The following is a 16080-nucleotide window of genomic DNA, read 5'->3' on the forward strand; positions in this document are numbered from 1 at the left end:
TCACCCATCCTCTCTCTCTCTCTCTGTGTCACCCACCCTCTTCTCTCTCTCTCTCTCTCTCTCTGTGTCACCACCCTCTCTCTCTCTCTCTGTGTCACCCACCCACCCTCTCTCTCTCTCTCTCTGTGTCACCCACCCTCTCTCTCTCTCTCTCTCTGTCACCCACCCTCTCTCTCTCTCTCTGTCACCCATCCTCTCTCTCTCTCTGTGTCACCCACCCTCTCTCTCTCTCTCTCTGTGTCATCCACCCTCTCTCTCTCTCTCTCTCTCTCTCTCTCTCTCTCTCTCTCTCTCTGTGTCACCCTCTCTCTCTCTCTCTCTCTCTCTCTGTCACCCATTCCTCTCTCTCTCTCTCTCAATTCAATTCAATTCAATTCAATTCAAATAAGCTTTATTGGCATGACCAAATACATTTTAGCATTGCCAAAGCAGTTTGGTTTTGGGGGGGGGGGGGGTATTGGGTAATATAAAGGGGAATGGGGGGTGAGTCTGTGTCACCCACCCTCTCTCTCTCTCTCTCTCTCTCTCTCTCTCTCTCTCTCTCTGTGTCACCCACCCTCTCTCTCTCTGTGTCACCCACCCTCTCTCTCTCTCTCTCTCTCTCTCTCTCTCTCTCTCTGTCACCCACCCTCTCTCTCTCTCTCTGTCACCCACCCTCTCTCTCTCTCTCTCTGTGTCACCCACCCTCTCTCTCTCTCTCTCTCTCTCTGTCACCCACCCTCTCTCTCTCTCTCTCTCTGTGTCACCCACCCTCTCTCTCTCTCTCTCTCTCTCTCTCTCTGTGTTACCCACCCTCTCTCTCTCTCTCTCTCTGTGTCACCCACCCTCTCTCTCTCTCTCTGTGTCACCCACCCTCTCTCTCTCTCTCTGTGTCACCCACCCTCTCTCTCTCTCTCTCTGTGTCACCCACCCCTCTCTCTCTCTCTCTCTCTCTCTCTCTCTCTCTGTCACCCATCCTCTCTCTCTCTCTCTGTCACCCACCCTCTCTCTCTCTCTCTCTCTCTGTGTCACCCACCCTCTCTCTCTCTCTCTGTGCCACCCACCCTCTCTCTCTCTCTCTCTGTGTCACCCACCCTCTCTCTCTGTCACCCACTCTCTCTCTCTCTGTGTCACCCACTCTCTCTCTCTCTCTCTCTCTCTCTGTCACCCACTCTCTCTCTCTCTCTGTCACCCACCCTCTTTCTCTCTCTCTGTGTCACCCATCCTCTCTCTCTCTGTGTCACCCACCCTCTCTCTCTCTCTCTCTCTCTCTCTCTCTCTCTGTCACCCACCCTCTCTCTCTCTCTCTCTCTCTCTCTCTCTCTCTGTGTCACCCACCCTCTCTCTCTCTCTCTGTGTCACCCACCCTCTCTCTCTCTCTGTGTCACCCACCCTCTCTTTCTCTCTCTCTCTCTCTCTCTCTCTGTCACCCATCCCCTCTCTCTCTCTGTCACCAATCCCCTCTCTCTCTCTCTCTCTGTCACCCATCCTCTCTCTCTCTCTCTCTCTCTGTCACCCATCCTCTCTCTCTCTCTCTCTCTGTCACCCATCCTCTCTCTCTCTGTGTCACCCACCCTCTCTCTCTGTGTCACCCACCCTCTCTCTCTCTCTCTCTCTCTCTCTGTGTCACCCACCCTCTCTCTCTCTGTGTCACCCACCCTCTCTCTCTCTCTCTGTGTCAACCATCCTCTCTCTCTCTGTGTCACCCACCCTCTCTCTCTCTCTGTGTCACCCACCCTCTCTCTCTCTCTCTCTCTCTCTCTGTCACCCACCCTCTCTCTCTGTCACCCACTCTCTCTCTCTCTCTTCTCTCTCTCTGTGTCACCCACCCTCTCTCTCTGTGTCACCCACCCTCTCTCTCTCTGTGTCACCCACCCTCTCTCTCTCTCTCTCTCTCTCTCTCTCTCTCTCTCTGTCACCCACCCTCTCTCTCTCTCTCTCTCTCTCTCTCTCTCTCTGTCACCCACCCTCTCTCTCTCTCTCTGTCACCCACCCTCTCTCTCTCTCTGTGTCACCCACCCTCTCTCTCTCTGTGTCACCCACCCCTCTCTCTCTCTCTCTCTCTGTGTCACCCACCCTCTTTCTCTCTCTCTGTGTCACCCATCCTCTCTCTCTTTGTGTCACCCACCCTCTCTCTCTCTTTGTGTCACCCACCCTCTCTCTCTCTCTCTCTCTGTGTCACCCATCCTCTCTCTCTCTCTGTGTCACCCACCCTCTCTCTCTCTGTCACCCACCCTCTCTCTCTCTCTCTCTCTCTCTCTGTCACCCACCCTCTCTCTCTCTCTCTCTCTGTGTCACCCACCCTCTCTCTCTCTCTGTGTCACCCACCCCCCTCTCTCCCTCTCTCTCTCTCTGTGTCACCCACCCTCTCTCTCTCTGTCACCCATCCTCTCTCTCTCTCTCTCTCTCTCTGTCACCCACCCTCTCTCTCTCTCTCTGTGTCACCCACCCTCTCTCTCTCTGTGTCAGCCCCCTCTCTCTCTCTCTCTCTGTGTCAGCCCCCTCTCTCTGTCAACCCCCCCCTCTCTCTCTGTCAAACTCCCTCTCTCTCTGTTGAACCCTCTCTCAGTTGTTGTTGTTGTTAATATTTAATTTTGTAACTTAATACTGAATAAAACATTTAACAGTGTAATTTTAGGAGATATTTTACGAGGGCGTGTTTAGGGGCGGTGTAGGGTTTGGGTGGGGCAACAAGTGGCGAGTAACTTTAAGGCCTGGCTAGTAGCTCAGGACTTAAAATTTTGAGCCCTGCTATATACTGCACTACTGAATATACTTCCCCATCTGATCTCTTAACTTGTAAAAAGCACAAACCTCTCTCCCTGCCTAACTCACTGCTAGCAATGTCTCTAATTAGACTACACTGCACTGTCTGTAAAACTGCAAATATTTTTGCTGTCCCTGTGTGAAAAACAGGATCCTCTCCCTCCCTAACTCACTGCTAGCAATGTCCTACACTACACTGCACTGTCTGACAAACTGCAAATGACTATTCTCTCTCTGCCTCAAACACGTTCCTCTCCCTATCTTATATCTTTCCGACACAATCACACTACATGCTGTGGCTATGCGAGCAGCCTTTATATAGTGTGGGGCGTGTACTTAGCCCCTGAGCCATGATTAGCTAAAGGCAGCCTGCCTTTGTCCAATCATGGCAGAGATCATTTAATTGGTCAAAGCATGGAGGTCAGGGTGCATGCTTTGGCCAATTACATAACGCACTGCAGGCGCAGTGCATTCTGGGCGCTCAAATTTCCCGCGAAGAAGCTCATTTGTTCGTCATTTCGACAAATGAGTGAACGACCAATGTTCGAGTCGAACTTAGCTTCGATTCAAACTTGAAGCTCATCCCTATTTTCAACAAGTATACAAATGTGCATTAACAAAACTGAGTTTTAAATCAAATAAAATAGATCACAATATTGTGAATAAAAGTCCATAAGTGTAAATGAAATAGTTCCAGTGTTATTACTCCGCAATTTCAGTAAATCACCATCTGTGTGCTGCCTCCACCAAATAGAAGATGTTCACACTCACCAGAACCAGTTGCTGTCTAGGTCAGGGCTTCCCAAACTTTTTTGGGCCAAGACCCACTTATGAATACAGATTTTATTCGGGACCCACTTGCTTGTAATTGAATATTGTAAAGTGCTACAGAATTTATTGGCGCTATATAAATGCAAATAATAATTTTGCATATTTTAAACGGAGGGGGATGTTGAATTAAAAATATCAATTTACTACTTTTCAATTTATTATTGAATACACTTAATTAATGGCACAGGCCATGGCACAGGTGATGGTATAGGCATGGCACAGATGATGGTATAGGCATGGCACAGGTGATGGTACAGGCATGGCACAGGTCATGGTACAGGAGATGGTATAAGCATGGCACAGGTCATGGTAAGGGCATGGCACAGATAATGGTATAGGCATGGCACAGGTCATGGTACAGGCATGTCACAGGTCAAGGTACAGGAGATGATATAGGCATGGCACAGGTCATGGTACAGGAGATGGTATAAACATGGCACAGGTCATGGTAAGGGCATGGCACAGATAATGGTATAGGCAGGGCCCAGGTGATGGTTTAGGCATGACACGGGTCATGATACAGGCATGTCACAGGTCATGGTACAGGAGATGGTATAAGCATGTCACAGGTCATGGTACAGGAGATGGTATAAGCATGGCACAGGTCATGGTAAGGGCATGGCTTGGATGATGGTATAGGCATGGCACAGGTCATGGTAAGGGCATGGTACAGGCATGGCACAGGTCATGGTACAGGCATGGCACAGGTCATGGTACAGGAGATGGTATAGGCATGGCACAGGTCATGGTAAGGGCATGGCACAGATGATGGTATAGGCATGGCACAGGTCATGGTACAGGCATGGCACAGGTCATGGCACAGGTCATGGTAAGGGCATGGCACAGATGATGGTACAGGCATGGCACGGGTCATGGTTAGGGCATGGCACAGGTCATGTCACAGGTCATGGTACAGGCATGTCACAGGTCATGGTACAGATTATGGTATAGGCATGGCACAGGTCATGGTAAGGTCATGGCACAGATGATGGTATAGGCATGGCACAGGTGATGGTACAGGCATTTCACAGGTCATGGTACAGGATATGGTATAGGCATGGCACAGGTGATGGTATAGGCATGGCACAGGTGATGGTATAGGCATGGTACAGTAGGTACAGGCATGCACAGTAGGTACAGGCATGGCACAGTAGATATAGGCATGGCACAGTATGTACAGGCATGGCATAGTAGGTACAGGCATGTCACAGTAGGTATAGGCATGGCACAGTAGGTATAGGCATGTCACAGTAGGTATAGGCATGTCACAGTATGTACAGGCATGGCACAGTAGGTACAGGCATGTCACAGTAGGTATAGGCATGTCACAGTATTTACAGGCATGGCACAGTAGGTATAGGCATGTCACAGTAGGTATAGGCATGTCACAGTATGTACAGGCATGGCACAGTAGGTATATGCATGGCACAGTATGTACAGGCATGTCACAGTAGGTACAGGCATGGCACAGTAGGTATAGGCATGTCACAATAGGTACAGGCATGGCACAGTAGGTATAGGCATGTCACAGTATGTACAGGCATGGCACAGCACGGCTACTTACTGTGCCCGGATTGTTACCCACTGCAGCGGCTTCAATCACTTACCTGCTGTCCTGGGCAGTGGGCTGGCTCACTGGCTCAACTCCTGTGGCTCGCTGGCTCGACTCCTGTCACTCCACGCTCCGACAGACATTCACAGCGGCTGCTCCTCTCTTCGCTGACGGCGGCGCGAACGGACGGGAAGGTGACTGAGTCGGTTGGTGCGTGCGTCAGTCACAGCCCCCAACGACGTCAGTCGGGAACCCCAACCCCCATAGCCAGCAATACGTCAGGTGCCCCTAGTGGGCTTTTAAATGGTAATTTTTTTATTTTTTTTCCTCACTGCTGATCTGATTTTCTAACGTTGTCGGCGACCCACCAGTGGGTCGCGACCCACAGTTTGGGAAGTCCTGGTCTAGGTTATAGGACAGCAAAAGCGCATTCAGTACTCAAGCCTCTGGATATGACGCTAAGCACGTGCACTCAGCTGCTTTGGTCAACCATGGTGAGGCCTGTTCTGAGTGGAACTTGTCCTGTTAAACTGATGTATGGTCTTGGCCACGGTGCTTAAGCTCAGTTTCAGGGTCTTGGCAATCTTCTTATAGCCTAGGCCATCTTTATGTAGAGCAGGGGTGGGGAACCTTTTTTCTACCAAGGGCCATTTGGATTTTTGTAACATCATTCGGGGGCCGTACAAAATGTATGCATAAATGTAATAGGCATTGCTTTGCGGCAAAAAACGCTGTAAAAAATTGCGTGACTTTGAGGTCACAAAAGTGTGAAAGGGGCCTTCAGTAATCAAGGTATAGTGTGCCCCCTTTCAATGCAGACTGACCAGAGCGTGCCCCCTTTCAATGCAGACTGACCAGAGCGTGCCCCCTTTCAATGCAGACTGACCACAGCGTGCCCCCCTTTCAATGCAGAGTGACCACAGCGTGCCCCCTTTCAATGCAGAGTGACCACAGCGTGCCCGCTTTCAATGCGGAGTGCCCACAGCGTGCCCGCTTTCAATGCGGAGTGCCCACAGCGTGCCCCCTTTCAATGTGGAGTGCCCACAGCGTGCCCCCTTTCAATGCAGAGTGCCCACAGCGTGCCCCCTTTCAATGCGGAGTGATTGACCACAGCGTGCCCCCTTTCCATGCGGAGTGCCCACAGCGTGCCCCCTTTCAATGCGGAGTGCCCAGAGCGTGCCTCCTTTCAATGCGAAGTGCCCACAGCGTGCCCCCTTTCAATGCGGAGTGCCCACAGCGTGCCCCCTTTCAATGCGGAGTGCCCAGAGTGTGCCAAGCCCCAGTGCACTTGACTTACCTGTTGTGGGCGGCGGCTTCCTCTCTTCAGTCCCTGCGTCTCTTTGAGTCCTCCCGCGTCCCGCCTCCTCCTCGGCCAATGACATTGGCCAAGAAGGAGGAGGATCCGTGAGACAGTAGCGAATTTTCATTGTCACACAATGGGCGGGCTCGAGGCGCATTGCTCTGCGCCTCGGGTCCACCCTTTTCGGAGATTCACAATGTCAGAACGGAGCCATCGGCTCCTTCTGACACAGCGGTGGGGGGGGGGTGGATCTCAACGATTGGGGGGGGGGCAGATCGCAGCGATTGTGCGGGCCGGACAGAAGGATTGTGCGGGCCGCATGCGGCCCTCGGGCCGGAGGTTCCCCTCCCCTGATGTAGAGCAACAAATCTTTTTTTAGATCCTCAGAGAGTTCTTTGCCATGGGGTGCCATGTTGAACATCCAATGACCAGTATGAGAGAGTGAGAGCAATAACACCAAATTTAATACACCTGCTCCCCATTCACACCTGAGACCTTGTAAGTAACACTTAACAAGTCACATGACACCAGGGAGGGAAAATGGCTAAGTGGCCCCAATTTGGACATTTTCACTTAGGGGTGTACTCACTTTTGTTGCCAGCGGTTTAGACATTAATGGCTGTGTGTTGAGTTATTTTGAGGGGACAGCAAATTTACACTGTTATACAAGATGTACAATCACTACTTTACATTGTAGCAAAGTGTCATTTCTTCAGTGTTGTCACATGAAAAGATAGAATAAAATATTTACAAAAATGTGAAGGGTGTACTCACTTTTGTGAGATACTGTATATGATCTATAAGAGGAAGTATTACCCTCTTCATTATAACAATGGTATTTCTTGTCTCTCCATCCTACTTTCTTGAGGAAACCCCTATCTGGTGTTTCATAGTAAGGTCTTTGTGGGGGTAATTTATATGAGTAGCTTTGACCACCTTAAGGGGTCCGTTTTGTGTTAAAATAATTGGAGCAATTTACTTTGGTACAAACGATACATAAATGACATTCTGTTGCTATGGAGAGGAGATGAAGTATCTTTACAGAATTTCATGTCCTATCTAAATGATAATACTCTGAATATCCAGCTGTCCTTTTCCAATAGGAAAGGTGAAATATATTTTTTGGACCTTAATTTAAAGATAATAGATGATAGGATTCATGTAATTGTAACAATTATGATGATTTCATTCAGCAATCCTCAATTCTAAAATCTGGGTTCTTAGAAATGGGTTATGACAAGAACATTTTGGATCAGACGATTGCTGAAGTTGCCACTTCTGAGAGAAATTTGTTTATTAGCATCCAATAATGATAAAAAAGGGAAATAAATATTTTGTCTTCTGATAACTAATTTTTTTGTTCAACATTATCAGATTAGAAAGATTATACAACATAACCACTGAAACATTTTACAAGCGGATCCTGTACTGAGCCTTCCTGCCGGATAAACCGGAGGTGGTTTTCAGGTGTATTCCTATTTTAGAGATCCTTCCCAGAAACCTTTTTTTCACCGAATTGAAAGGATTTTTTCCTGCAACAGGTGTGTAATTTTCACTACTAATTCTTAAAGTAAAAAGAAAGCTATTCAATTCTCTTCAACACCTACAGGCAAAGAGTATCGAATTGACTCTTTTATCCCATGTGAATCTACACACGTAGTGTAGCTCCTGGAGCGTGCCTGCAAGAAACAATATGTTGGCAGGACAACCAGGAGACGGCGAGATAGGCTGAGAGCAGTGGTGTATTTAGGTTTTGTGCTGCCCTAGGCCTGACTAAACTTGTGCACCCCCTCATTTTAAATATGACCCACCCCTTCCTGTAAAGGCTACACCCCTTCCTGTTTAGTGCCCATCAGCGTAGCCTCATCAGTTCCCATAAGTTCAGCCTCCTCAGTGCCCATCAGTACAGCCTCATTAGTGGCCATCAGTACAGCCCCATTAGTGCAGCCTAAGATATTTGGACTTGTGTTTGCTGCCACTGATTGTAATTATAGGAATATTTCACTTATTTGTACAATGACTAGAATGTCCATAGTCATTATACAAATAAGTTAAATAATCAGTGGCAGCAAACACAAGTCCAAATATCTTATAAGATTGGAGTAATCTTACTAATCCAGTGACATATTGCGATAGTACATATGAGGTGAGCTGGTTCAAAATATTATTGCCATCATATACAATTAAAAGCCTTAATAGTATATGATGCAATTCAGTATTCTCGCTCAAGGACAAGGATGTTTAAAGAAATGAAATTATATTATTGACATGATGCCTGCCATACCTGGGGGTGGAGGAGGGTAGGCGGAGTGTTAGGCTGCAGTGCCACACTTATTAGCATTGGGGGCCATCAGGCCAGTTGTATTAGGTGTGGTTGGCGGCCTGCGGTCTGTCCGAATGTCCTCACCCACCGGTATTATCATACCAGCAGGTAGCAGTGTGACTGCTTTATGTGGGAGCCAGACTTCTTTGCCTCCTGGACCCTGCTCTCTGGCCCAATTTGCCCCATAAGGCTGACACTATACTAAAAGTGTAGCGCAAGCCGGCGGGGGGACCCTTTTCGTGCGGGAGCAGGGAGGAGGCTTTTTTTTTTTTGTGCGGGTTGCAGCTTTTTTGCTGCCCCCCTGCAAAGTGCCGCCCTAGGCCTGGGCCTTGTTGGCCTAGGCCAAGATACAGCACTGGCTGAGAGAACATGTGTATAATATTAAAAAGGGATTTAAACACCACAGCTTATCCGCCCATTACAGGACACACCATAATAGAGGCCCTAGCTCTTTAAAATTGACTGGAATCGCTAAACTTAAACCCCATTTGAGGGGCTGCCATCAGGCTAAGGAAATTTTAAATTAAAACTGTGGTGGGCATATGAACTCAAATGCTTTTCCCAATGGTATTAAATGTTTAATGGGATGTCAAATGTTTTATTGACACTAGGTGAGTTCTGTGTGGATAATTTACATCACATTCTAATTGTTTCTCTTTTGTGACATGTAAATAATTAGCCCACATTTGTATCTCAGATTCTTTAAAAAAAAATAAAAAAATCCCCATATACAGCTAGTTATTTTAAACATTTTTGTAGAATATATGCTTTTTTATATTTTATCTATGGTTTTCTATTCAATATTCTTTAGTCCTTCATGGACTATTTTTATCCAATCCGAATCCAGTTATTCTGGCTTGGATGTGAGTAGATGTAATTTTATTTAATAAACAGGTTTTTTTTTTCCTTCCTGGTCTCTTTTAAAATGGCACTGCATCATTTCCTGTTCCTTGAGCTATTTAATCATGGCGCCAGACAGGAAGTGATAGATTAGACTACAAGAAAATGGTGCCGGTGTTCCGTGAAAAAAACCATACCCGTAAAAAATCCATTCCCTCGTCACTTCCGGTGCACCTACATCAGCACCTACGTCATTGAACAGCTGAGGAGCTGTCTAGTGCGCATGCTCGGAGGGTATGGATTTTTCACGGCAGTGTATGGACGTTACACTTGCGGCGTTTACAGTAAAACAGCTCGGCTGCAATATGAGTCATCTCCGCTCCTATCCCTGTCACTTCCCTGATCTCGGCTACTAAATATAACAGCGGCAGCGGGTGTATGAAAAGATAAATCACGGAGCCGAGATCTCTGTAATTTACATGTCATACACCCGCTGCCGCTTTTATATTTACTAGCCAAGATCAGGGAAGTGACAGGGATAGGAGCGGAGATGACTCATATTGCAGCCGAGCTGTTTTAATGTAAACGCCGCAACAGCTGAGCCGTTGTAACGTTACACACACTGCTGTGAAAAATCCATACCCTCCGTACATGCGCACTAGACAGCTCCTCAGCTGTTCAATGACGTATCCGGAGCTGTGGGCATGCGCACTGCTACGCTGCTCAGCTGTTCCTGACGGGAAGTGACGTGGGTATGGATTTCTCACGGGGTATGGTTTTCTAATGTTACACCGGCACCAGAAATGACATCACAGACTTAAAAAAAAATAACCCCGGGACAGGAAGTGATGTTCTGCCATCCATGCTGTCCCCATGCAAAGGAATCTGAACATCCGGTGAGGGTTACTTAAATAAAGAGGTATAGTGAATGATACTGTCATGCTCCTGATGATGTGTTTGGTGTGAAATGGCTGTAGAGCTTGATTTAAATGCAAGAGATCTTGCCGCCTTTCTGAGCTCAGTTTGGCAGCATACTATGTAAGTTTATGTGCCTCATGTTTTTTTTATGCACTTTATATGGACTGCTTGCACTGTTAGTTGTAGAGTCTAAACACCATTCCCTGCGATTTGTGGTTTGGTGGTGTTTTTTAATTTGTTTTTTTTCTTTTACATATATTAATAAATATTACACTATGAGAATTTTTTTCTGGTGTCGGTGAGCCTTCTGTCTGGCTTGATGAGATTCAGCAGTTTCCCTGATGACTTCACCTTTGAGGTTGGAAGATCTACCACATCCATAGAGTAACAGATGTATCTTCATAAGGAAGACCATTGAGTACTGAATGCGCTTTTTCTGTCCTATAACTTTGACAGCAACTGGTTCTGGTGACTGTGAACATCTTATATTTGGTGGAGGCAGCACACAGATGGGGATTCACTGAAATTGTGGACTAAAAACACTGGAACTATTTCATCTACACTTATGGACTTTTATTCACATTATTGTGATCTATTTTATTTGATTTAAAACTCAGTTTTGTTTCTGCACATTTTGTATACTTGTTATAGAGTAATACTATTATTCATACAGCGCTGCTTTTTTCTTTTTATGTACTTTTTGTGTTTGTATATTCACACATATTGCATGCTGCTTTTTCCAGACCACTTAAGCGCAAACAGCTGACTTTTTAGACAAAATTCTAAGACTAATCTATCTAACCCTGTAAAGCAAAAATCACTTTACCTACCTCTTCTGCAGCAGCTCCGGTCCAGTCCCACACTGAGCTGTCAGTGGCGGCTTCTCTGTGTAGGCGTGTGAAGAAGAGGCAGCCGACAACAGAAAGCCCCATAGTCAGTCTACTGTATGGGTGACGTTACTTCCCAGCCATTGTCAGCTGTCTCTTTCACACAACATCCGCTGCTAGAGATTAGGGATGATCGAACTTTTGAAAAGTTCGGTTTGACCAGAACACCCGAACTTCACGAAAGTTCGGCCCGGATTTCAGAACCCCATTGAAATCAATGGGACCCGAACTTCTGTAATCAAAAAACACCATTTTTAAGCCCTAAAACCCAATAAATGCCCCTAAAAAGTGCCTAGGGTTCTGGGTCATGCCCCATTAACTATTAATCACACAAAAAAAAGTTCTTAAAAATTGTCATTTTTGATAAAAAAGCCAATTATTGAAAAATTAAAAAAAAAAAAAAAAAAAAGAGATTTTTTTGATTTTTACTTTGGATTTAGTATCTGGGGGGTCTAAAAGGTGTGCATGTGAAGTTTCAGCTCTGTAGCATGTCCAGAACCATGAAAAAAAAAAAAAGATAATTTTTCAGTAGAACAGGGATGTGGGTCGGGACCCTCCTTTAACTTTAACACCTATATGATCTTTTTTTCTGGTTCTGGACATGCTACAGAGCTGAAACTTCACAGGTACACCTTTTAGACCCCCCAGACACAAAATCACACAAAAAAAAGTTCTTAAAAATTTTCATTTTTGATAAAAAAGCCAATTATTGAAAAATTAAAAAAAAAAAAAGAGATTTTTTTGATTTTTACTTTGGATTTAGTATCTGGGGGGTCTAAAAAGTGTACATGTGAAGTTTCAGGTCTGTAGCATGTCCAGAACCATAAAAAAAAAAGATCGTTTGTATTAGAACACTTTCAGCACAGGAGGTTGGCTTCTCTGCTGTAACACCTTGCCGGTTTAATAGAAGGCATTTTTTTGGGTTCTTTGCAGTCAGGAAAAACATCTGAACTTGTGTATAGTGGTACTGTGCACAAGTTCTGATGTTTTGCCTGCCTCCAAAAACCCCCAAAAAATGCCAGCAAAAACACACCTGGGCATTTTTTTTTTTTGACGCTAGCGTTTTTTTGGCATTTTTTGGGGTTCTTTTGAGGCAGGCAAAACATCTGAACATGTGTATAGGGGGGATATATAGACATATATGTCTGAATATACACCCCTAGACATATATAGGTGTGATAGTAGCAGAAATAAATGCTTGCGCTAATGAAATCATTTACAGTAATATATTTCTGCTACTATCACACCTATATATGTCTAGGGATATATATTCAGACATATATGCCTATATATACACCCTATACACAAGTTCAGATGTTTTGCCTGCCTCAAAAGAACCCCAAAAAATGCCAAAAAAACGCTAGCGTCAAAAAAAAAATGCCCAGGTGTGTTTTTGCTGGCATTTTTTGGGGGGTTTTGGAGGCAGGCAAAACATCAGAACTTGTGCACAGTACCACTATACACAAGTTCAGATGTTTTGCCTGCCTCAAAAGAACCCCAAAAAATGCCAAAAAAACGCTAGCGTCAAAAAAAAAAAATGCCCAGGTGTGTTTTTGCTGGCATTTTTTGGGGGGTTTTGGAGGCAGGCAAAACATCAGAACTTGTGCACAGTACCACTATACACAAGTTCAGATGTTTTGCCTGCCTCAAAAGAACCCCAAAAAATGCCAAAAAAAACGCTAGCGTCAAAAAAAAAAAATGCCCAGGTGTGTTTTTGCTGGCATTTTTTGGGGAATTTTGGAGGCAGGCAAAACATCAGAACTTGTGCACAGTACTACTATACACAAGTTCAGATGTTTTTCCTGACTGCAAAGAACCCAAAAAAATGCCTGCTATTAAACCGGCAAGGTGTTACAGCAGAGAAGCCATATTCCTGTGCTTAAAGTTTTCTAATACAAACAATCTTTTTTTTTATGGTTCTGGACATGCTACAGACCTGAAACTTCACATGTACACTTTTTAGACCCCCCAGACACTAAATCCAAAAAAAGTCATGCCTGCCTCCAAAAATGTCCGATAAATGCAAGAAAAAGTGCCGTAGAGAAGCCGTATTCCTGTTCTAATAAAAAATATAAGAAAATGCTAATTTTTGGGGGGTTCTGGACATGCTACAGAGCTGAAACTTCACATGTACACTTTTTAGACCCCCCCAGATACTAAATCCAAAGTAAAAATAAAAAAATCTCTTTTTTTTTTTTTTTTAATTTTTCAATAATTGGCTTTTTTATCAAAAATGACAATTTTTAAGAACTTTTTTTGTGTGATTTTGTGTCTGGGGGGTCTAAAAGGTGTACCTGTGAAGTTTCAGCTCTGTAGCATGTCCAGAACCCCAAAAAAAGATCATATAAGTGTAAAAGAGGGGTCCCACCATCCCTGCTCTACTGAAAAATTATCTTTTTTCTGGTTCTGGACATGCTACAGAGCTGAAACTTCACAGGTACACTTTTTAGACCCCCCAGACACTAAATCCAAAAAAAGTCATGCCTGCCTCCAAAAATGCCCGATAAATGCAAGAAAAAGTGCCGTAGAGAAGCCGTATTCCTGTTCTAATAAAAATTATAAGAAAATGCTAATTTTTGGGGGGTTCTGGACATGCTACAGAGCTGAAACTTCACATGTACACTTTTTAGACCCCCCAGATACTAAATCCAAAGTAAAAATCAAAAAATCTTTTTTTTTTTTTTTTTTTTTTTTAAATTTTTCAATAATTGGCTTTTTTTTTATCAAAAATGACAATTTTTAAGAACTTTTTTTGTGTGATTTTGTGTCTGGGGGGTCTAAAAAGTGTACATGTGAAGTTTCAGCTCTGTAGCATGTCCAGAACCAGAAAAAAAAAGATCGTTTGTATTAGAAAACTTTAAGCACAGGAGGTTGGCTTCTCTGCTGTAACACCTTGCCGGTTTAATAGCAGGCATTTTTTTGGGTTCTTTGCAGTCAGGAAAAACATCTGAACTTGTGTATAGTGGTACTGTGCACAAGTTCTGATGTTTTGCCTGCCTCCAAAACCCCCCAAAAAATGCCAGCAAAAACACACCTGGGCATTTTTTTTTTTTGACGCTAGCGTTTTTTTGGCATTTTTTGGGGTTCTTTTGAGGCAGGCAAAACATCTGAACTTGTGTATAGTGGTACTGTGCACAAGTTCTGATGTTTTGCCTGCCTCCAAAACCCCCCAAAAAATGCCAGCAAAAACACACCTGGGCATCTTTTTTTTTTGACGCTAGCGTTTTTTTGGCATTTTTTGGGGTTCTTTTGAGGCAGGCAAAACATCTGAACATGTGTATAGGGGGTATATATAGGCATATATGTCTGAATATATACCCCTAGACATATATAGGTGTGATAGTAGCAGAAATATATTACTGTAAATGATTTCATTAGCGCAAGAATTTATTTCTGCTACTATCACACCTATATATGTCTAGGGGTATAAATTTAGACATATATGTCTATATATTCCCCCTATACACATATTCAGATGTCATGTCTGACATCAAACATGTCCTCAAAAAAGCACTGGCAGTGGCAGCCCCTGCAGCATAAAAAATGCTTGGCTGGTGAGAAGCCATATGCCTGTCCCGAAGCAACTCAGAGAAATGCTCATTTCTCTATAGCGGTCACCCTGCTATGGAAGGGTTTTGTCACCCTGCCATAGCAGTCACTGTCAGTTAACCCTACACTACACTACGGTCCCCTGACACTTAACACTTTCCCTACAGAAACTAAATTTTTGAAGCTAACTTAAGTGTAAAGGAGCACTCTAACTACACTAGATATCCCTTTCCTCACACTAAAAATAGCTAAATGACACTTTTCAAGTAAAATTAACAGAACTGCTTCCACTCTCTTCCATGTCCAGTATAACAATGCTGGGAATATGGCGGGGGCGATCTTATATACTGGGGGGCGTATTCACTAATGATTGGTCTAGGGACCCCCTAGTCACTCCAATCACATTCCTAGCATTCTCCTGCCCCCTCAATTGGCTTTTGCTAATGGTTCTGGTCCAATCACGGGCTTTTAAAGCCCATTTCCTGAAGTATTGCATTTTGGGCGGTTCTGGTTGCCAAATTCCGAACTTTTTGGGCAAAAAGTTCTAAATTCGGCCGAACCTCGAACACCCAATGTTCGGGCCGAACCGATGGTGGACCCGAACCGTTCGATCATCCCTACTAGAGATCAGATCAGCTGCAGAAAAGGTATGTATAGCGATTTTTGCTTTACAAGGCTAGATAGATTAGTTTTAGAATGTTGCTGTCAGTAGATTTAGAGTTAACTGAATTTATACTTTAATAAAAATTTTAAAAAAATGTGTTTTTTTTTTTTATATCTGCCTTAAGTTTAAGTTTAAAATAACAAATATATACAGGTGCATCACATTAAATTAGAATTTGATCAAAAAGTTAATTTATTTCAGTAATTCAATTAAAAAAGTGAAACTCCTATATTTTATATAGATGCCTTACACACAGAGCGATATATTTCAAGCATTTCTTTCTTTTAATTTTGATGATTATGGCTTACAGTTAGGGAAAACCCAAAATTCAGTATCTCAGAAAATTTGAATATTACAAAATATCAATAAAAAAAAAAAAAATTTTTGATACAGAAATGTTGGCTTAGTTAAAAGTATGTCCATGTACAGTATAGTATGCATTCAATACTTGGTCGGGGCTGCTTTTGCATG

The sequence above is a fragment of the Pelophylax lessonae genome (assembly GCF_965119305.1).
Source record: "Pelophylax lessonae genome assembly, chromosome: 6".
NCBI classification, from domain to species: domain Eukaryota; kingdom Metazoa; phylum Chordata; class Amphibia; order Anura; family Ranidae; genus Pelophylax; species Pelophylax lessonae.